The sequence below is a fragment of the Sinohyriopsis cumingii genome, chromosome 14, assembly GCF_028554795.1.
Source record: "Sinohyriopsis cumingii isolate HCF-2022 chromosome 14, ASM2855479v2, whole genome shotgun sequence".
NCBI classification, from domain to species: domain Eukaryota; kingdom Metazoa; phylum Mollusca; class Bivalvia; order Unionida; family Unionidae; genus Sinohyriopsis; species Sinohyriopsis cumingii.
Window position 1 is genome coordinate 122,860,650 of NC_142974.1, and position 23,219 is coordinate 122,883,868.

Sequence of the window (23,219 nt, forward strand, 5' to 3'; positions counted from 1 at the left end):
TTTTAATAAAACGTAGAACACATCTGAGGGGGAAATACACAAATATAAAATACTTTTTATTTTTTTGGGAAATGGGGGCATCTGTCCGTTGCCCCCCCCCACTCCCAAAAAAGTGTGTGTGTGTGTGTGTGTGTGTGTGTGTTATTATACCCATTACATTACTTGCAAAATATATATGGTGCTGACATTTTCGGCAAGAGGGAGACCTACCGATATTCTGCATATAATTATTTTAATGTTTTTCAGAGCGAGAGTATTCGGGCCTGATCTGTTCAATATATTTCTCAACTGATACAGCAGGTATAATCAGAGGCGTAGCGGGGGGGGGGGGGGAAGGGGAGTACATATGTCCCCGGGCGCCAAGGTACAGGGGCGCCAAAATGAGGCTTACAACGTTACATTATAATAAGTAAACAAGGGTAATATTCAAAAATGTGATTAAACGGGGAGGGGGCTGGGGCGCCAATTTTATAGTTCGTCCCCGGGCGCAAAATATCATAGCTACGCCTCTGGGTATAATAGAGACCCCCCCCCCCCCCCGAGTTTGCCACAGAGCGCTCGTGTAATATACGGTTTAATACAAAATACATGATTGTGGGCAGGAATATACAAAATTTGGTCGATATACATGATCGTTGGTATCTATTCAAACGAGGGCCATGAAATACATTAGCAAATTCCTACAGTATTTTAAGGCAGGCGATTACGAATTATTTAAACCACGTTTTTCATCTGTCACAGATTTTATAATCATTTTGAAGTGGCTGCTTTATCTCGAGGAAAACGAGCGGTAAGTGTTATACAAAACAAAATCTTAATAGCAATTTGATCACTTTTGCGTCATTTGACAGTAAGAATAGTAATAAATAGAGGATAATTTCTTTTCCTACGTTAGGCCTAATACCTGGTATGTTTTTTAGTGTGGTACACACACAAAAAACAACCCCAAAACAACACTAACAACATTTTAAAAAACCCACAAAAACGAGTGCCGTGCCGAAGCCACGGGCTAAAATGCTTTATTATCATTTTTTTTTAATTTATAGCATCAATCACAAATTGAAATATATACAGTATTAGCGTTGGAAAAGAAAGTTTTCTTTTTGTTATATTTTTTTTTCTCACCCTAGCAAAACACTTTCTGCAAATGACCTTAATAAAGAAAAATAATAAATTAACCTAAACCACTTTGAATGTCGACCGTATCTTTTATTTACACGGCATCATGCGCGGAAGAAAATACCAACTGAACCGGGATTTCAGACAGCAGATGAATTGAAGTTGATTCATTGAACATCATTAGCAATTGTACAATCAAACAGATGCAACAATGAAAAGTGGAACTATGAAAAATCGAGAATGTTAGATTTGCGAAGGATTTATTCCGAATCATTGTCTGCTAATAGAGAATTCATGTCAGTTGCTGTGTCGGCGATGCCCACACAGCGCGCCGTCCAAATGTGAAGTTGCGTTTTGCTGACAGACATAACACTGTGCCATAATTTATCTGATGGCATGTAAAGAAGCTGCTTAAATTATAGTATTTAAAAGTTTCTTCATTTTGTAAGAGCTCAAGAAATTAATTCTGGTTTGAAAGACAAGATGACGGTAAAACTCAGAAGACGTAGCTGTACAGTACCGTTGGTGTTGGAGACGTCATAATAAAGGTAACTGCGTTAACTTCGCTTTTTGTTTGGTAATTTGTTGGATATTATCTTTTGCTGATCTTCTTTGAGCTTGGAGTAAATTTTACATTCTGAACATTTTTATTTGCACTTATCTGCTTAATATGTATTGCTGGGATATCATATAGAATATGAAGTCAGTATAATGGTACTATATTACATATTTGAATGATAAAAGACTGGTAAATGATATAATGATAAACTACAAAATAAATAATTTGCCCAATATCCCAAATATGTTAATTAAAACAAACATTGAATGTAAATTCAGATATAATGAGCAGTTGTAAGAAGTAAGAAATAACATTTTATCCATTGAACCTGTTATGTGTTATCATCATCAGTTTTAAAATAAACACATGGAGACAAGTTTGCTTAAATTCTAAAATTAACACACACACACACACACACACACACACACATATGGTATTTTAATCTAATACAGAAATGGTGACATTGATATATGCAGACCAATAGTTTTTTTCTTCTACAGATATAAATTAAAAAGCCTAATTCTGAGAGTTTCACCTACAACATTCATGATGGGAAAGGGCCACTAATTAAGAGCTGACATATGTGGAAGAAAAATACCATCCATGTTGAAAAGGGCTAGAGGTAATGTGAGAAAACATAATTTATCAATCTTATTTAACATTATTGTTGATATTTTATCTCAACTGGTCAAAAGGCTAAGATTGTTTATGTAATGGTCCAGAGTGTGTTATTTATTTCACATCCCCTTCTGTCTTTCAACAGTAAGAAATTAGCTACTTTGGAGTCCATAGTTCTAATCAATTTGTTTATATAAAACTTGGTTTTGGGCTTAAATCAACATCTTGGATAAATCTAATAATGAGCAAAATCCAAGTATATACATGTGATCATGTATAAGATTAGTTGAGTTTTTTAACCAGCCTAAAAGCCATACTTCCACAATATAGGCTAAAATCATTAAGTTGTCCTTGAAGTTTGATGAGTGTTAACCATTAATAATAATAAGGTGATCTTTCATCTGAGTATGTTACCACCGCATGCAATATTTATACATGTAGTGCAGTTTTTACTAAACGTAGAATACATGCTTATATAAATGAGATCTAGATTGAAGAAGTGAAGATGCATACAAATACATGAGGTTATAACCACTACTGCTGATTCAAGTTTGATCATGCTTGGCCATTGGGCTTATAGAGTCAAGTTTCACAATGATGCTTATTATGAGTGTGATAAAGGTATGGTAGTGAAGTGACCTTGCATCTGATTGGCAGAGTTTCTTATGATTTGCACAACAGTGTTTATGATCCAATTTAGATCTGACTTGTTTAATTATTTGCTTGTATGTCTGAGGCTATAAGCAAAATCTATGCATATAATGTGGTGGTTCTACATCTCACTAGCCATTCTTGCTACTGCTCTTAAAACTATTTCTCATTAATTTCATCAGACTTGGTGAATAGATTTATCTCATCAAGATATAGCAAAAGAGCAATTTTGTAAAAAAAATATTCATTCATATTAAACTCAAATTCTGCATCTGATTGGTTGACCTTGCAAATACTATAAGGGCTCTATTTCTGACAAAAAGATTATTTTGATCTAATGTAGCAGAAATGCTTATATGATCAAAACATTGAACATATTTGATGACAAATAAGAAATAGTTTTTCATGCAAATTTGATAAACATTGATAAATCGGTTCATATCATTAAAAGCTTGGAAGAGTTTGATTACATGTGAGACCATCACATATTAATCATTCTTTATTTAGAGAATTATTTTTGTCAGGATTTAGTAAAATATGTAAAATCAATATGGACTGGTTTTGTTATGTACAGCAACACTAGTTGTTTACTGAGTACTGAGGGAATTGGAGTAAGGCAAGGGTACATTGCAGTAGGTAACCTGGTTGACTTGATAACAGGATTTTAACACAAACATTTTTATCAGGAGTCTAGCATACTAACCATTGATTCACTGCAGATCCTGCCCCCATTAGTTACCTTTTAATACATAAAGCATTTGGGTTTTTTATGTCACAAATCCCATAGGGATTAAAATTAACATCATAGGTCTCACTGGATAGTTTCGTATTTTGACATCCCTCTAATTTTTAAGGTAGAAGGCATGAACCTAATTATCACAAGCCTAGCATTTATAAATTTACACATAAGCTAAATCTATAATGTGGTTCAGATTTACTTTGAGTTAGGCATGGAAATAGGTTGGCTTGTTGGTGACTGCCTGTCACAGTTAGATGAGCATTGGAGATCATATGCGTAACTTAGTCTGCAAATGAGCTGCCGACTTTTATTTGTGTCTGCTACAGAGGTAAATATAAAAAAATCTTGATGGTAGAGGGGTGATGAAAAGTATGCTAATTTGTTATAGTACTAGTGAACTTTATTCATGCATAAGGCACATACTGATTCTTTTAGTTGCCTTGTCACAGAAAAATATTGAAAATAGCTATTTCTAGTAAAAAATGAATGTAAAATGTACCTGCATCCTTTGACCCTACCAGAACCAAACTAAAAGCTCAAATTTGTGCAGCTGCTTTTGCTCATCACAAACATAATTGGGAGTATAACTGCTAACCCTACCCTCTAGCACACATTTCATTCATTCATTGGATTAAAGTCACGTGCACCTTTCGGTATGTGCGACTGTTTAGTTTGTACACGTTTGTGTACTTTTTGAATTTAGCGATTAACTTATACAATGCCCCCAAGCAAGCAAGCCGAAGCCCAGGTGCCCCAAAAGGTCCCGCCCAGGCTCTCATCGCTGCAACCTTCTCCATCGTTGTACTCCGTTGGTGGTCTGTTTCTGCATCCTGCATCTCCTTCCTCTCTCATTTCAGGCAGTAACCGAAGCACACCAGCAGCAGTATTATGAAATTTTCGTTGCAATCAATGCCCAGTTCCCTATATTTATTGGGCTATTCCTGTACTATCTTGCCAAACATGTGATTGTCACATACGCTTCAGATATTCCTGAGTTGTGAATTTTCCTATCTTTTGTAAGGTCTATTAAATTTTGTGTACTTTGCGTACTTGAATTTTCCGAAAATTTTTTCACATCTAGTAGGCTTTTAGTAGCCCTTTATTTTGTTTTGGAGATCTCAATTTGGTTAAGTATTTCGTACGTGTGGCTTTAAACCAATCAGTGTGTTTCAGGGCCAGTAAGTTGTTGGTCAAAAGAGGGCTTTCGTGGGTCAGAATGAAAGCCCTATGTGGTAAAATTTGTTTGTAAAAAAGAAAAAAGAAACGAAAAGAAAAAAAGGTGGGTAGGGAGTGTGTATGCTATATTTGTGTGATGGCTATAGACATTTTTGTTCGTTTTTCTGCTTTTCCCACATATCCCGACAACACACATTCACGCTCACTTTCTCATTCACACTTATAAGTAGATGTGGGGGGGGGTGGCCTTATTTCTTTTGTTTGATTTCGGGAAGGCAATTCTTTTCATACTGGGGGGTGGGGGTGGTTTGATTATTTGAGGCATACTCTTTTCATTGTTTCTGCCTTCATTCCCCAAGGTCTGCAAGTGTCCTGTTCTTTCTTCTTTTACTGCCTTAGGACGTTTAACTTCATCCTGTGCCTTTTCCTGCTCTTCTTTATTTCAGCTCTTTCTGCCTTATCCCGTGTCCGTTTCTATTTTGGTCTTCTCGTCCTTTTGATACTGCCATGTTCGCCGTGAGATGTTTTCTTCGAGGGAGGTGGTTTGATTGCCTTTGTTTCCCTTCGCTTTGACCACTTGGCTATTTACCTGTTATTTTTGTTTAGCTTAGCTATTTGTGATTTATTTTAATGTATATTTTTTTTATTTTTATTTTTTTATATTTTTTTTATTTTTTTTTGATCCTACAGGACCTAGCATGCCGTTATAATTCCGAAACAGTGATTTTGTAATATTTTGTCCTTATCTGGTTTTTATTGTTCGGGTTATGATCGGCTGTGCCAGTCTGTGAACCCACGATACCGAGCCGGCCGTCACAATTCCCAAACAGTGATTTGTAATATTTTGACTGGTCTTTGATTTACTTTTTAATATTTTTTGTTTTGTTTGTTTTTTTTTTTTTTTTTTCCTTTTTTTTCTTTCTTTTTTTTTTTTTTTTTGAACCTACAGGACCTAGCATGCCATTATAATTCCAAAACAGTGATTTTGTAATATTCGTCCTTATCTGGTTTTTATTGTTCGGGTTATGAGCGGCGGTGTCAGTCTGTGAACCCACTAGCCCGAGCCGGCCGTCACAATTCCCAAACAGTGATTTGTAATATTTTGATTGGTTTTTTTCTTTTTTGGTTCGATCTTTTAGGTTTATTGGTTTTAATTTCTTTACATGGTATTTCTTTATACCCAACCCTTCATTCGGTTTAGATTTGTCCCCTTTTGCCTATTTTGTTAATGAATGTCATGATGTTATTATAGGTCATTCCTATGTTATTGTTTTTTGCCACAAGTAACTCCGGGTATGTCCACCGTTCTCCTATTTGTTCCTGTTGAGATTTTAGTTCGGCCCTTTCCTGGTTGTATTTGGGGCATATATTTATTAAGTGTGCGATTGTTTCTGGAGTTGGGCAGTAGGGGCAGTTTTCGGTTGGTCCCCTTTTTATGTGTTTCCCTGCGCATCCTGCCAATAGTGTTTTACCTGTTCTTATTCTATTTATTATTGTTATATCGTATGGATTTTTGAAGGTCGGACTTTCGACTTTTCTACTTACTTGTTTCATCATCGTGTGTATTAGACTGTTTGCATCCGATTTTTCCCATAGCTCTTGCCACATGTCATTGATCTTGTCCCATGTTATTGATTTCAGTGACGCTGTATGCTATATTTTGGGCTTTTGGTTCGTTTGTGGCGTTTTTTGCTTCTGCATCTGCTTTGTCATTGCCTGGGATTATGGATGTGAGAGGGTATCCATACGAATTCAACGTGTTTGTTGTTTTTTTCAATCTCTTTAAGTAGCGATCTTGCATGATTAATCATATTAGGTCTGCTCTTGGATTGGTCTGTTGCTAACGATTGTAGTACACTGTAAGAGTCGCTTAGAATGACTGCCTTAGTTGTGGGGTATGTTTTGACGTATGTTAATGCCATTAGTATTGCCATGAATTCTACCGTGTATATAGCGCATTGGTCTGGGAGTCTTTTTCCAACGGCGACATCTAATTTTGGGATCACTATCCCTGCTGCAGTTTTATTTGGATTTTTGGTTTTTGATCCATCTGCGAAGATTTGCGTGTATGTCTCGTATTTGTTGTCAATGTACGTTAGTATTGATGCTCTTAGTCCTATCGGGTCATTTTGTTTTTGTCCTAGTTTACGTAAGCTAAGATCTATTTGTGGTGTGGGACAGGTCCATGGGGGGTCTGGGTAGTACCTTATTTTTTCTGGGTTGATATTTGCGATTTGAAATTTCCTTTTTAATTCTATAATTATTTTCCCACTAGGTATTTTTTTATTTTTTCCTTTTGTATCGAATGGTTTGTCGCATGCTAAGAGGGCTTGTAGCGTGAGGTGGTTGGGTTGGTGTATTGATATTCGAGTCGAGTATCGCAGCATCAATTCCTTCCGCCTTAGGTCTAGCGGGGGTTCTCCTACTATTATTAAGATATCTTGTGTGGGGGTACCATTTAGGACGCCGGTGCATACCCTTAGCGCTTTTGATTGGACTGTGTCTAGTTTCTTTAGTAACGTGGCGTTCGCCGCTCCATATACCTGGCAACCGTAGTCCAATTTTGCTCTTATAAGTGCTCTATATAGGGTAACGAGTGTTTTTTGATCAACCCCCCAATTCACCCCTCTGAGGTTTCTGTGGAGGTTGATGTCTCGTTTGCACTTCGTTACGAGTTCTTGGATATGAGCTGCCCACGTGAGTTCGTGGTCGAATACCATACCTAGGAGTGTCGCTTGTTTTTCGAATTTGATGGGTACCCCCTTTAGGGTTAAGTTTGGAGTGGGTGGGGGGTGGCCACCTCCCGGATTGAAAACTATGCCTACTGTTTTTAGAGGTGACAATTTAAATCCCCATTTATCTGTCCAATTTCCTATATCGTTTAGTCCTTTTTGTAAGTGCTTGGTCGTTTCTCTGCTGGCTGGGTTGCCAGTTTTCCATACGGCGCTGTCATCGGCGAATTGGGATAAGTCAAGGTGGTTGGGTTTTACCGCTGTTTCCAGGTCGTTTATCATTATATTAAATAAAGTTGGGCTGATTACGCTTCATTGTGGCGTGCCATTTTCCAGTTTGTATCGTTCGGAGTAGTCTTGTCCTAGTCTGACTTGTATCTTTCTATCGGTTAGGAAGTTAGCAATAAATTTGTATATATTGCCAGTTATTCCGTATGGTTTAAGTTTACTTATCAGTCCCTTAGTCCACATTAGATCATATGCTTTTTCCATGTCTAAGAAGATGGCTGTAACATATCTGGATTTTTAAAATTTTTCTCTAGATGCTAATTTGACAGCGGTTTCTAGTCTCATGAGTTGGTCTATTGTGCTTCGGTAGTTGCGAAACCCGCTCTGTGTATTAGCTAGTAGTCCTTTGCTTTCTAAATGGTATTTCAGCCTGTTGTTTGCCATAGTTTCCATTATTTTACATATATTGTCTGTTAGTGATATGGGCCTGTATGATTTTATATCACTTGAGGGTTTTCCAGGCTTAAGAATCGGGACCACTACTGCCTTTTTCCATCTTATAGGTATGGTACCGGTTTCCCATATTTTATTAATGAGGTTAAGTGCAATTGTGACAAGTTTTTTGGGTAGGTTCTTGTACATTTCATACCCCAAAGTATCCTCCCCGGGGGATGTGGTCTTTTTGCCGGCGAGGGCCTTTCTCCATTCGGCTTCTGTAAACGGAAGGTTTAGTGGGCCGTCATTATTTCCTGCTTCCTTTATGTTGTCAGAGTTGCTTTCCTCAAATTGCCTTTTATGATTTTTAAACTTATCCTCTAAGTTGGTATTGCTACACATGTTGGCGAAATAGTTTGCGAATAATTCTGCCTTATGTTTGTTGTTTTGTCCAGGTATGTTGGGGGTTATTGATTTAGTTTTGCCTCTCATTTTTTTAATTCTTTGCCACACCTCCTTCGATTTTGTGTTAATATCTAGTTTTGAGCAGAATTCTCTCCATGAGTTTTGTTTAGCTATCATAATAGTTTGTTTGGCAGTTTTTTCCTTTTCCTTGTAGTAGTTAAAGTCCCTATTATTTTTAGTTCTTTTGAATTTGTTTAGAGCTCTTTTTTTCTCTTTAATTGCTATTTTACATTCATTATTCCACCAGGGCACCGTGGGTTTGGGTGCTACTCCTTTAGTTTTAGGAATTGTTTCTTGGGCCATTGTGTTAATGGTTTCTATTAATTTGTCATTAAAGGTGTCAATGTCCCGGTGATATATGGTTTCTGGGTCGATTGAGTCACCTATCTGTTTGAACCTAATCCAGTTGGCCTGTTCGTATTTCCATCTTGGTGTGAAGGACGCTTTATTTTGAGGTATTCTAATTTGTATTTCTATATTTATAAGGTAATGGTCACTTCCCATAGGGTCGCTTTCATCAACTTGCCAATCAGAAATGCCTGTTAATCTTGGTGTGCATAGAGATAGGTCTATTGCTGATGTGTGGCCTGTTCTGTCATCTATCCGGGTGTGCATTCCGTTGTTTAGAAAAACTAAGTTGCATTTTTGTGCCCATTTTTCTACAATTTTTCCTTTAATGTCCGTCTTTTGACTCCCCCATAGTTCATTGTGCGCATTGAAGTCCCCGCATATTACCACCCATTCTCCACAGTCTTTAATCATTTTGATTGTTTCGTCTGCACTTGAATTGCGCTGCTCATTTGTTTCATAGAGGTTAACGATTAGTACCTGCTTAGTTTGAGCGGTTATTTTGACTATCTGTATTTCGAAGTCATTGGGCGGTCTACTATCTGTTAATTTATGCATTTCTGATGTAATTCCATCTCTAACAAAGGTTGCTAACCCCTCTCCTCTTGCTGTGGGGGATCGATGCTTTAGGTATTTGGTGTTGTAGCCTATGATGTTTGGGATACGTGAGGTATCATTTAGGTGGGTTTCCTGTATGCATATAACATCTGGTTTTCTTTCCTGTTCAAGTATTTTGTTATTTAGTTGGTCAGCGTGGGCCCTAAGGCCGCGTGCATTCCATTGCCATATTTTGATTTCTGCTCTGGAATCCATCTCTAGTGCAAAAAGTCTTAATAGTTTGTTTAATTTACTGTTGTTTTCGTTTTATGCGTGTTTCCTACCAGTGAGGGTGCTACCTATTTATTTTGTTTTTGGTATCCTGATTTTTGTTTTGGCCTGCTTATAGTTTACCCCATGGGAGATCATATATTCGACTATTAGGGCTTCTCTAAGAGCCCTGGGGCATTCTGCGTGGTTTGGTTTGTGGTTACCACTACAGTTAGCGCAGTGCTGATTGGTGGCGCTACATGTTTTCCGGTCTGGGTGGTGAAGACCACATTGATTGCACCGGAATAGGTTTCCGCAACTCTTAGAGTAATGCCCCCAATTTTTGCAGTTGCCACAGAACCGTGGTTTGTTTTTGAAAGCAAAAATTTTTTTAGCCTCGAGTTTTTCGGCTATTTTGATAGTTTCTGGGGTGGCGCCCTTAAAAAAGAGTACCACTGCAGTGCTATCCTTTCCCCTTCTTGTTTTTAGGCGGATTGCTTTCTCTACTTCCTGTCCTTTACTCCTTATGTAGTCTACTATTTCATTGGTTTTATTTTGAGTTGATACGTATATGACTCCTTTGTTGTGTGTTTTTGGGGGGTTTGGGTCTATGTGTTGTTTTGTTCTGTTGTGTCTAGTGACCTGAACATTTGTTTGGTCTATTCTTTCAATTTCCATATATTTGGCAATCTGTTGTTCAGTGGTGCATTTGATTATCAGCAAGTCGTCTCTAGTGCTTTTAAGCGTGAATTCTCCTTGGTGATGTTTGTTCAATTGCCATGCTATGGTTTTGAAGGCTAACTTCGTTATTTTGGAATTTACTCCCTTGACGAAGAGAGTCAGTTCAGCGGGGTGTTTCTTGTTTTGGATATTTTGCAGACTGGTCTTTTTTCCCCTGGTGTTTGTCTCTTTAGCTGACTTTGTTTCGTTGTCCATAACCGGCTTGCTGGGTCTTGTATTCTGACAGTTAGTGTGTTCCTTATTCTTTCTAACTGGTATTTGGGATTTGGTTTTCCTATTATTCTTACCTTTTGTTGAGTCGTGTGTGACTGCTTTATTTGTGGTAGGGTGAGGGCGTTCTGTTTCATCTAGTAGGTTCTCAGTTTGAGTCCCCTGGCTGCTAGTGTTTTTAACCAGCGTGGTCTGGGTTGTTTTTGTGCTTGTTGAGTATTGTTCCTCAGTTTGGGTACTCATGTCGGATGTAGTTTTGCGGTTACTCGGTAGATTGTCCACATTCTCGTTTACGCTTGGTGACAGGTAGAGTCTACTCATCGAGTCAGTTGGGGTCGAGTTGAAAATTGGCGTTAAGAACTGTATCTGTCGTTTTTCTCTTAGGGGGGATGAGACTGCTTCGGAGTAAGTTTGCCTTAGTTTATCTGCCTTTAGGTTGACCAGGCAGCTGAGATAACTATTTGATGATGTGACATTAATTTTGTTGTTATCCATCTTGAGTTTCTTTATTTGATGTAAGGTATATATGACGGGATATTTCTTTAGTTTTAATCCTGGGTTTGTTTTGATTTCTTGCAATTTATTTGAGTTTAATTCTAGCTTAAAGCTATCTGTCTTAACTATACTTTATTCTACTTAGTACTATGAAAAAGCAACAGCTGTAAGGGGATATGCAAATAGCTTTTATTCTGATTTGTGTAATTAATTATTATATTACTATTATCCAATTTAAACTTATTGAAAATTATTTTCTAGCCAAATGGTCAAAGTAAAAGGTTTTACTTACCCCGATCCAATTTTCTTTTTAAGATCTTTAGAGTTTTTAAATACAGCCTTCTAATTATACAAGTTTCATTACATTGGTCAATAATTAGTCATATGTGATGACACTTGTAACTAATCAAACCACAGCAACTGAGAGGAGACTAAGCACTGATATTTATATGGTACAGTGGCAATATACAGTCTGTCTGCCGCAACACATGAAACAAACTGGACAAATCTGAAAACCTTGAATTTGACTTTATTTATCTGTATGGTAGAACAGAACCTGAGTTGAAAAGCTTTTAAAGAAAGACCTTGATATCAAACCTAATAATAACTGCAGGAGTTATATTATGGATAATTAACCATTCTCTCAGTTTCAAACTGGGCATTCCATCCCATGTGGTTCTAAATGTAAACCAAGTGTAACTGATATCCTAATGAACTGTAAAGACCATAGCAGCACAACAGCAGGGGACCAGGTATGTCCAGATCCAGAAATCACAGACCAGTTTCAAACTGATGATGAACCACATAAAAATTACACATCTGCTAGAACTTATGTTATGAAGATAACTTAAATTGCATTATTATTAATCCTCCTCCTCACATTCATCATAATTGAGATGCATCATATATGTTTTATTGTAAAATAGTTTATGCAACATAATTCAGTGAAGACCTTTGCTGCCAATTTACCAGTGAACCATTTGTTTCAATGAACATATTTTATGTTGTAACAAGGAGCATCATTTAAACATTATGATACACTTATCATACCTGTATATGAAATCTTAATACTAACACTTATACTTGCAATACTACTACTAATAAAAACACCTGCATTGATAATTTGATTATGTTCAATTGGACTTGTATCTAAATGATCACCAGCTGTATGAAAAGACATATTTTAATATATAGATATTGGATGGAATACTAGTTACCACAATTGAATAGTCATATGATAAATGATATATTATTTTAAACAATTTATATTTGCAGTGAAACATACTTTTACATTATTTTCACTTAAATTTCATTTATAGAGCAGTATACTCTGCATTCATTAAATTACTGAAATGGTTATAATACAACAACAAATACTGCAACTTCCAGAATCACAAAAATCAAAAGATATAAACAAAACTTCCCTACATGTATCAACAGTTGTCACTTAATAGACAGAACTCTGAAGATTTAGAATAGGATGTTAACAAATTAGGTATTCAAGTTAAAAAGAAAAAAATACCAAGTAAGCTTACTACCAAAAAATCAAACAATAACAGTGAATTTTAGTACATTCCCAGGAAACAGAATATATGATTTTTCTTAACTTGATCTGATACATCTTAAATCTATAGAAAATGATTCATATTGTATGACTAAAATATTATGTAAACAAAAATTCCATCACTTTTTTCAGATGCAACATGCATACCCCAACCCATCCTTCTTGATCATAAAGTATACCAGCATTCCACTATAAGATGGGGAGCTGTAGTGGCTCAGTGGTTAGCTTTCTGGACCTGTGAAATAAGGTAGGTTCAAATTCTACCATCAGACCAACCTGGGTTAGCTACCATGGTGTGTCCTTGGGCAAGGCACTATACTTAAAGTGCCTTGGCACTAAATAACTTACTTGTGTTGGTTTACCATAAAAGGCCAAACCAAACACAAAAAAACAACAACTTTAAAATATGAGTTTTGTCAATACTAAGTAATTGAAAATCATACTGAAGAAATGTTTTTGTTAATACAGATTAATGGATCTAAAAAATCTCTTTCTTCTGCAGGAGTTTAAAATGTTAAATTAAAAAGGTCATGGTACACATTGCTTTGTTCGTACACATCAGGCTCCGTAACCCATATCCAACTAAAAATTTTAGTAGAGTCTGAATAAAACATATTTTAATCTGGATGATAATATTCTTTCTCCATTCATATATTACACCACCAAGATTGATCCAAATAAGATTACATTTTACTATAACACTGAGGATGAGTATGCCTCTTAACAACTTACAAATGTGGAGAGAATGGAGTTAAACTGAACTTTGATTTCTTTTCAACCATAGCACAAGATGATCATTTATTATGAAAAAACCTGAATAAAGTTGGAGTTCATAACCATGACAGTCTTGATACAATATAAATTCAATATATTATTGTTGTCTTGAGGTATAGTTCTGTATATTACAATCTCACACAAGATCAGGGTATATTTTAGTACCATACAGTTAATTCGGGATTGTATTAATACCTATTCTGGTGAATGAACATTAAATAAGATTTACTATTTTGAAACCAGTTGCAATAAAGTTTACTAAACAAGAGAAAATATGACTTTACTGTAATATCTAAAATGTAAAATCTGCAAACAGAATACTTGCTTGACTTTACACTTCAACTATATCATAATATTTATTTGAAATGAATTTATACAAATGGCATTAAATTGGGTTTCAGGCTGGTAATGACAATGGTAGTAGTGAATAGGGACGGTCTAGGGACTAGGGAACTTCCATGTTAAAAAGGGTATATCCACTCTGGGGACTATGTAATTTAACATGGGAGAAAAAAAAATATCCATTCTAGGGACAAGGGGAATTTAACATGGGAGAAAGAAAAAAAACTATTCACTCTAGGGACAAGGGAAATTGAACATGGGGAATAAATCGTGGGACTGTCTTGGGACTAGGGGAAATGGAACAGGGTCGGGACCCTATTTTAATAAGGTCCCGACCTGATGGGTCTATGAAAATGGAACAGGCGAAAATTGAAACAGGGAGGGGTCTCTATTTTTTTATTATTTTTTTAAACAAAAAAATAAAAAAAGGGGTAGGCAATTGAAAGTCAAGATCTTTTCGAGAGATAGGAATGGCCCTGAAAAGGGTCTTTGGTTTTATGTTAATATACCCTTAACATAAAGGGCATCTGTGACATCTTCTTCTTGACCTTAGGCTGTGCCTGACTGCAGGACCATAGATTAAGACTCTTTTGAGGCATCCTTGATGCTCCACATAAGATTCTTCGCATCCACAGGCTGGTGTCTGTCCTGTGGATAACTGTCCAGTTGGATCGGACATACATTGATATGTCCGTCCGGAACATCATCGAAGACACAAGCGTTGAAGATTGTACATCGGTCCACATGTTGGGGTGCTGAGTAACAGGTGAAGGAATGCAGTGAACTGTACTTATTTATAGGGGGAGGAAGGATTGAAACGGATTGAGTTTGTTGACCAATCCAAACACGCGTTACAAAATTCAGTCAGCCCACGTCCAATCCGAAGAGAGCAGTCTGTGACGTCACATAGTCTATATAGATTCGCTAGCGCCTGTGCGTAGTCAATCTAAGCGACAGTTTTTCAACATGACGGAAACTCAGAAAACGATCAGTTTGGGTGCACTGATGGTGGAGACTACCCAAGGGAACCCAGACTTACTTTCAGAAGAGGTGAATTGGGATTTTGTGGATTTTTTTACCTTGCAAGAATTTGTTCCTGAACCTTCGTCACCTTCTCCTTCATTACCGCACATGGAAAATTTTAGACAGAAACAGAAAGAAGAATTGGAGAAATTTATACAACAGCAAAAGGAAGCGGAACAAGCTTTTCTCCTACAGCAACAGCAGCAAGAAGAAGAGGTAAGAAAAAAACAAGAAGAAGAAGACGCAGCAGCAAAGAAACAAGGGTGTCAAAATCAAACGGTCACGGTACTGTTAGACATTTTAGTTAAGAAGTCTGAAACAGATGTATCAGACTTCTTTATTACGGCCGAAGAGAATACGACCTTCCCAAGCTAAACACTCCAACCCTGTGACTACGCCTACTGCACCATCCTTAGTGATTTCAACGAAATCATCATCAACAGTACGCAGTCCAGAAGTAGGCCTTGGCCATGGCAAAGGCTTAAGACAGTTAAAGTTGATTGTTTAAACTCACCCCTTACACCAAAAAAGGCCCTTTTCAGGGCCATCCACGTCTCTCAAAAAGAGATAGGCTTTCAATTGCCAATAACTAAAAAAAAACATTTTACCCAATAGTACCTGTCTGTGTATGAGTGTGCGTGAGTGTAGGTTCTTATTTTAAAATCAAAACCCAAAGACACTTACCTTTTATAATTAATTTATTCTTTTATAAATATTTACAATTCACAATTCACAACAGAGCACTTTAAAAAGTTCATAGACTTATTCTGTCTCATTGTTCACTCTCTGTTTTTTTAATTTCTTCACCGTCATAGTCTTTTCCTCCTCTTCCTCCTCACTTTCTTCCCTTCTTTTCTTCTCCTGTTTCTTTTTCTTCACCTGTCTGTTTTCTTCCTCTTCTTTTTCCTCTTCCTCTGAAGAATCCCTCTCTTCTTCTGACTCCTCTTGTTTCTTTTTTGGGCAGTCTGGTGACCAATGTCCTTTTTCTTGACAATAATAACAGGTATCTTGACTTTTGTCTCTTCTAACCCCTTTTTTTTCTTTTTTGACGGTCTGGACACTCTGAAGACCAGTGCCCTTTCTTCTGACAGATATAGCAAGTAGCTTGACTTTTATCTTGAAAGGAAGGAGAGTAGTCCCTCGGCTGGTCTGAAGAGAATTTTCTAATGACCCCTCGCAAAGCTCTGATGAAACGTTCAATCTTGGTAGTCTCTTCCATTGTTGTGCTCAGTTTGAGAGTGGAATGAATAGTGAAAGGACAAGACACATACCCTTTATATACGCTGGTCTGCTATGACTATAAATTAATCCATGGTGTTTAAACTTTAGTCATTTGACTTTTTGCTATCGAGATGAAATGATCCAATTCATTTGAGAAGAAAGAAGAAGAAAGTAAGAGGCAGAAACGTGATCTATCGCCTCGTACTAGGGCTGAAGTCTTGGCACAAATTCATGCCAGTGATTTTGAAGAGGACATGAGTGAACCAGAATCCAAACCCTCTAAACAAAGTTTACCACCCTTAGTCAACCCTGAAAAGTACTATGACATTCGAGAGACGGAAAAGCGTCCCTCTAGAAAATTTAGAACTACGGCTTACAAATACACAGTGAAGTTTAAAGATTTCAAGTCTGAAGTACTGTTAGAGAAAGCAAAAGGGTTCATCACCGACATGTGGGATTCTTTGCTCACCACACTCAAGCGACAATGTCAACCCAAAGAAGATGATCGCTTGAGACTTTCCATACAACATGACGGCTTGAAATCCCCTGTTTGGATCGAGTTTAGCAGCCCTGCAGAATTGACCACTTCCAAAGTCATGGACAAGATTCAACACGTGCAACAATCTAATGACCAGTTTGACATCACCGATGGAAAAGCCACAGTGGACATGACCCACGTCTCTCCTCCTCAAGGGACCGGACAATGCAGAAAGACCTTATTGGTCAACAACCTTCGCATTACCAAAACAAGTCTTGTCCAAATTAACAATTTTCAAGACCACATGTGTTTAGCCCGAGCCATCGTGGTGGGATGAACCTATGCCGACAAGAACGACACGGTAGAATGGAAAAGAGCCTGGGAGAACATTCGAAAATCGAACCGAGCCAAACAACGAAATGAAGCAGAACTTCTGTTACAACAAGCATGCCTGTCCAAAGACACATCCTGTGGCATTCCTGAGATGCAAAAATTGCAAGATGCCCTAGCTCCACGATACACCTTGAAAGTGCACCCTCAAGAAGTGCGCGGGTCTCTGTTGTTTCGAGGGAAAGACTTTAAGGATGGAAAATACATTCACCTCTATCATCACGATGACCATTTCGATACCATTACCACTATCACTGGATTCCTGGGATACAAATATTACTGTGAGAAATGTGACTTATGATGGTTATAATAATCGAGAGCAACACAAACATTGTGGATCGAAATGCTCAGGATGTTTGGCCTCTCAACCCTGTCTGAGCGAAGGGCAAGAACCAGTGCATTGTCCTGCTTGTCTGCGCACATTTGTCAGCTCTGCCTGTTACCAACAACATCTGAAGATGCAAGGTTCACAGAAGAAATGTGCTTGTCAACTCCTGAGATTGTGCCCAATGTGTGGACAAGGTCTATGTATCAACAGTACCAAGGCACACGTATGTTCAGGAAAGAAAAAATGTCACATTTGTCACTGCATTGTGGACTTGGAACACCAATGCTACATACAAAAATACCAATCCCAACCAGAGAAAGAGGATGGTCACAAGAAGAAGAAAGGCAATTTCATCTTTTTCGATTTCGAATGCATGCAAGAGATCAGTATTCACATTCCTAATTTCTGCGTGGCTCATCGAGCGTGCGAGAAGTGATTCAAGAACCTATCTTGAGTTATTGCCCTCACTACAGTAAGATTCCTGGAGGGCGTGAAAAAATCTTTCAAGGACCGAACACACTAGCCGATTTCACACAATGGGTCTTAGACCCCATCGACAAGACGTGGAGCCAAGAGGACATCGAACATTATTATGGAGATTGTCATTGTCATGCCACGGTGATGGCTCACAATTTCTCCGGATATGATGGACAGTTTCTTTTGAGATGTTATACGGAACGTGGCATCGAGCGTCCTAAAATCACTTTGAACGGAGCCAAAATCATTTTCATGCAAGTGGGACAAGTGCAGTTTAAAGATTCGATGAGCTACTTAGCCATGCCTTTGAGTCGAATGCCTAAAATGTTTGGAATGACAGAAATGGCTAAAGGGTACTTTCCACACTTTTTCAATACAGAAGCCAATCAACACGCCGTTCTACCCCATTTGCCTCAGGCTCACTATTACGACCCTGACAACATGCGTACCGAACGAGAAACTTTCTACGCTTGGTACCAGGCTCACGCCTCCGACCCTTTCGACTTTCAGGAAGAAATGCTAAAGTATCGTCGTTCCGACATGGACATTTTACGGCGATGCTGTGGAAAATTTCGAGAACTGTTCATGGAACACGGAGGGGTTGATCATTTAAAAGAGGCTTGCACCATTGCCAAAGCGTGTTCCTTAGTCTACCGACAACGATTCATGCTTGAAAACACTGTGGCTGTCATCAGTCCTCAAACGACCAACTATGTCAAACGTCAATACTCGGTCAAAGCCCCATGCTGGTTGCATTACTTGTGCGACAAGGAAGACAAATGGATTCAGCATGCCCGCAACGGACAGGGCGAAAGATCATCGGAATGCATTCGGTCAATGGCTGGGACTTAGAAAACCCCAAGATCATGTACGAGTTTAACGGTTGCTTATTTCACGGATGTCCCGTCTGTTACCCTGACCGCGGCACTAAAAATCAGTTCTTACAACGAACCATGGAAGACTTGTACCAGGCCATTTGTCAGCCACGCCTAAAGTTAGAACAGGAAGGATACCAAGTGGTGGAAATGTGGGAACACAAATACAATCACCGTTTGAACACCGATCCCGAGTTTAAACGCCTCATGGAAAGTTACCAGTTCATGGACCCCCTGAACCCAAGTAATAGTTTGTACGGAGGAAGGACCAATGCCACCTGTTTGCTGTACCAAGCTGACGAAGAGAAAGGAGAAGAAATCATATACTTGGACGTGTGTTCACTGTATCCCTACGTGTGCAAATATTGTTGCTTTCCTGCAGGGCACCCACAATTGTTCACCGAACACATCGACCTAAAAAACATTCGACAATACGAAGGCTTGATCAAGTGCAAAGTTTTGCCTCCCACGAACCTATACCATCCCGTCTTACCTCGCCATTGCCAAGGCAAACTTATGTTTCCTTTGTGCCGTACTTGTGCTGAAACGTGCAACCAAGATCAACCTTGTCATCACACCCAGGAAGAACGGGCCTTGACGGGGACATGGGTCAGCGTAGAATTGTTCAAAGCTCTGAACATGGGATACCAACTGTTAGAAGTGTATGAAATTTGCCACTTTCCCAAGACACAATAATTCCACAAGGGTGACCCCACGCAGAAAGGCATTTTCGCAGACTACGTGGATGCCTTTTTGAAACTGAGCAAGAAGCTTGTGGCTATCTGTCCTGGTGTCACACTCCCGAAGACCAAAAGACATTCAGAGAGAAATTCTGGGCACAAGAAGGCATTACTTCAGATCACATTGAGAAAAACGAAGGCAGGCGATCGTTTGCCAAAGTGATGTTAAATTGCTTGTGGGGTAAAATGGCACAATGACCGTGTTTACCCAAGACGGAGTATTTGACCGAACCTTCCCGCTACTTTCAGATGATTCACGACAAAGCCAAATTCATGAAACACGTGGACGTCGTTCGTGAGGATTTGATCTTGGTGAATTACGAAGATCTGAACTTTGTAGAAGATGACCCCTTTGGAAATGTCATCATTGCAGCTTACATGACAGCTCATGCTCGCTTAAAATTGTACGAAGCTTTAGAACTGTTAGGGGAACGTGTCTTGTACTTTGACATGGACAGTTGCATTTATATCGATCACCCGAGTCAACAGCACCCTGACATCGAAGGAGACCGTTTAGGAGCCTGGACAGACAAGCACCCCGATGACAAGATTCTAAGTTTCGTTAGTGGTGGTCCCAAAAATTACAGCTACGAATACTGGGCCAAACAAGGAGAAGTGCACACGAAGTGTAAAGTGAAAGGACTTACTCTGAATTATCGTACCAGTCGAGTGGTCAACTTTGGCATATTGAAAGAAGCATTGCAGTCTAGAGATAGTGACCACCTATCAACCCAACAAGATTGTACGTTTACCCACACACCACATCGTCAGTCGACCCTTGGAAAAAGTCTATCAAATCGTGTAGCAGAAGCGAGTGCGGCTTCCCACCCACTTTACTTTGCCGTATGGACATGTCGGTATAAAACATTGGTTGTAAGAGGATAGCCACCCACCAGAAGGATGACTTCGCCGCAGCAAGAATCGAGTGAGAAATCCAGTGAGAACTCCAAGTTCAAACCCTACCATTTTCCAGTCTTCTTACCTGACTATTGTGATTGTGCCCGTCGATTGGACATGTTTCAAAAATGGCCTACGGATAGGGAAGGATTACCTTCTTCGTATGTTTTAGCTAGAACAGGATTTGTCTACTTCGGACCCGAGTCAGGATTGGGATACGAAGTACAGTGTTTCGCTTGCGGACTGAAGTTACGAATGGATCTATGTATCTACAAAGATTCAGCTATTCTGGAACATACTCGATGGTCTCCGCACTGCCCTTACCTTTCAATGGCCTTTCCACCCATTAAACTACGGTACAATTATGACGGTACCTTAGAGACGGTACCTTCCAAAACTAGACGTAAACACATTGCATCCTATTTCATTGTTGTTTCTTTTCCACATAATAGCTTATTTTTTATAAAATGTTAAACTTTACTAATCTTTTTTCAAGATCACTTTAGTTTGCAAAAATACATCTTGTCATTTATTGGCATTCTACATTGAATTTTGTAAACTAGCTATAAACCTGACCTAATTACTCAACTTAACTGCTGACAGAAACAGTCTACAGTAAATGTATTTCATTTCTATAGCTCGATGGATAAACATTACATCTTTTAAAGCTGTGCACAGAATAAGCCGACATATCACGAGTCAGGAAAATATGGGGGTGGTATCCCCTGTGTCCAAAATTAATATCATTTTCAATAGAATATTCTAGTGACAATTGTCTCTTTTCAAATGGTAAGCATTGCTTTTTTTATTTTCATCAATCTGTCAAATTCGGTATGCATTTTGCTTTAATATTTGAGATGGAAACCTTAGGTGCATAGAAATGTCAGACAGCATTGTACATCATGGATGGTGTCCAACATACTTTTATGATCATAAAACAAAATCCCATTTTTTAGTTATGGCCACTGATTTAAAAAATATTCATCCAAGCTAAATATAATAATAATAATAATGAGGACTTTGTATAGCGCCTAATCTTTAGAAGCTCTAAGCGCTTTGCAACATTAGACAACATAAAAACATACACAATGATATGATTACAAAAGCAAACACCATGAAATTAGAAAACATAAAAAACATGCTGAGAATATTTAAGGTAGTTAACATTATTAAGTCATTAAGTTTGTTTTTGTAGTCAGAATAAGTAGTTTTGAGAGCACTCTTGAATGGGATCACTGCGTCTTTGTGTCTAAGTTCAGTGGGCAATTCATTCCATGTTGCTGGGCCCTGGTATGCAAAAGAATGCTGTCCATGTGACTTTGTTTTCATAGTGAGAATAATGAGTATATGATTGTCGAAAGAGGAGTGTAAGTATCTTGCTGGTGTGTACACATAGGTGAGGTCGGATAGGTATGTTGGACTAGAGTCTGTCAGTGAAACGTAGCACAGAGAACTAATGTTGTGTTTGATTCTGGATCGAATGGATAGCCAGTGTTGGGTACAGAGCAGCGGGGAGGTGTGCTCTGATTGTGGTACTCTAAGTATGATCCAAGCAGCTATGTTTTGAACTTTTTGAAGTCTCTGCAGTAGATATTAAGATGAACCAGACAGAATTGAGTTACCATAGTCCAGTCTTGAAAGCAGTAATGAACACACAAGTGTTTTAGTGGCATCAACTGAAAGATATCTGAGAATGGAGCTGATGCGTCTCAGCTCAAGATACGCAGCCTTGCATATGTTCATGACATGTTGGTGCAATGTGAGAGTACTGTCCAGAGTAACACCTAGGTTTTGTACTGATTGTGTGAATTTAATGTTGGTGTTGCTGATATTTATTGTGTGAGGTAAAGGATGTGAATGAGAAAGTCTTTGATAAGTAAGTATGGCTTGATTTAAATTGTGTTTTTCATGTGACTTGCCAGAGATTTTTAAATGAATTGATAAAGTAACTTGAGACACATTTCAAAGTACATGTTTTAAAAATATTCCATTGATTATTGCTGGCATTTAGAAAAATGCAATGCATCCTTTGTTGTGAAACTTATTTTAAAACATTGTATTACTCATGCAGAAGCCTGCTTGAAAACTAATGGCAAAGCAAAGGCAAATGGAATGGAAGAGACCATATCAGAGACCCTCAAATATGCACCCAACCAACGCAGAATGATAAAAAACAAGGTAATCCAAATGACTCTTATTTCATCAATATTGGATTCAGTTTCGTCTTTTAAAGCATAGTATTTGCAAAGCGGATGCATTTCTAAACTGATAACAAAATCAGCTTATCATATTGCCCAGGACTATCAGAGCTAGAGTCCAGCTAACTACAATATGCATATATCTTGTCTGATCGGACAAGTGCCTCCATTTGGAATTTTTATTCACATGAAATATTTGGATGAAATAAATTCATCTTTGTGCAAATTGATTGCACCATCCACTTGCCAGAAATGACAAGTAAGTGCAAAGTTATCTTGTATCATGGCTAAACGATAGTAAGGGAAGCACAAGTGCAGTGAAGAAAATTTCATACATTTTTATAATGCTGATTAACATGACTTCTGCATATGTAACTAGTGCTGAGATGATATGACTTTATTTAAGCATTACAATTTTGTTTTAATTTGCAGGTGCCTGAGCAGAAGAAGTAATAGATAAACTTTACAGTGGAGTTGGAGACTGATTCTGATTCATAATCTTAATTAAATCTAGAAAATAAACATTAAAGTCATATTAAAATATCTGTTGTATTGTTTCCTTCTTTCATTTTTCTCTTAAAAACAAATG

At 38.1% G+C, this 23,219-nt stretch overlaps 1 long non-coding RNA gene across 1 annotated transcript; it reads left to right on the forward strand.

Annotated features, from left to right (window-relative positions):
- Positions 1–1,050: 1,050 nt before the first annotated feature.
- Positions 1,051–23,173, forward strand: LOC149784749 (uncharacterized). Its single transcript, XR_016414182.1, has 5 exons — positions 1,051–1,667; positions 2,179–2,300; positions 13,020–13,134; positions 22,504–22,610; positions 23,063–23,173. It is a non-coding gene; the product is annotated as an uncharacterized LOC149784749 (long non-coding RNA).
- Positions 23,174–23,219: the final 46 nt, after the last annotated feature.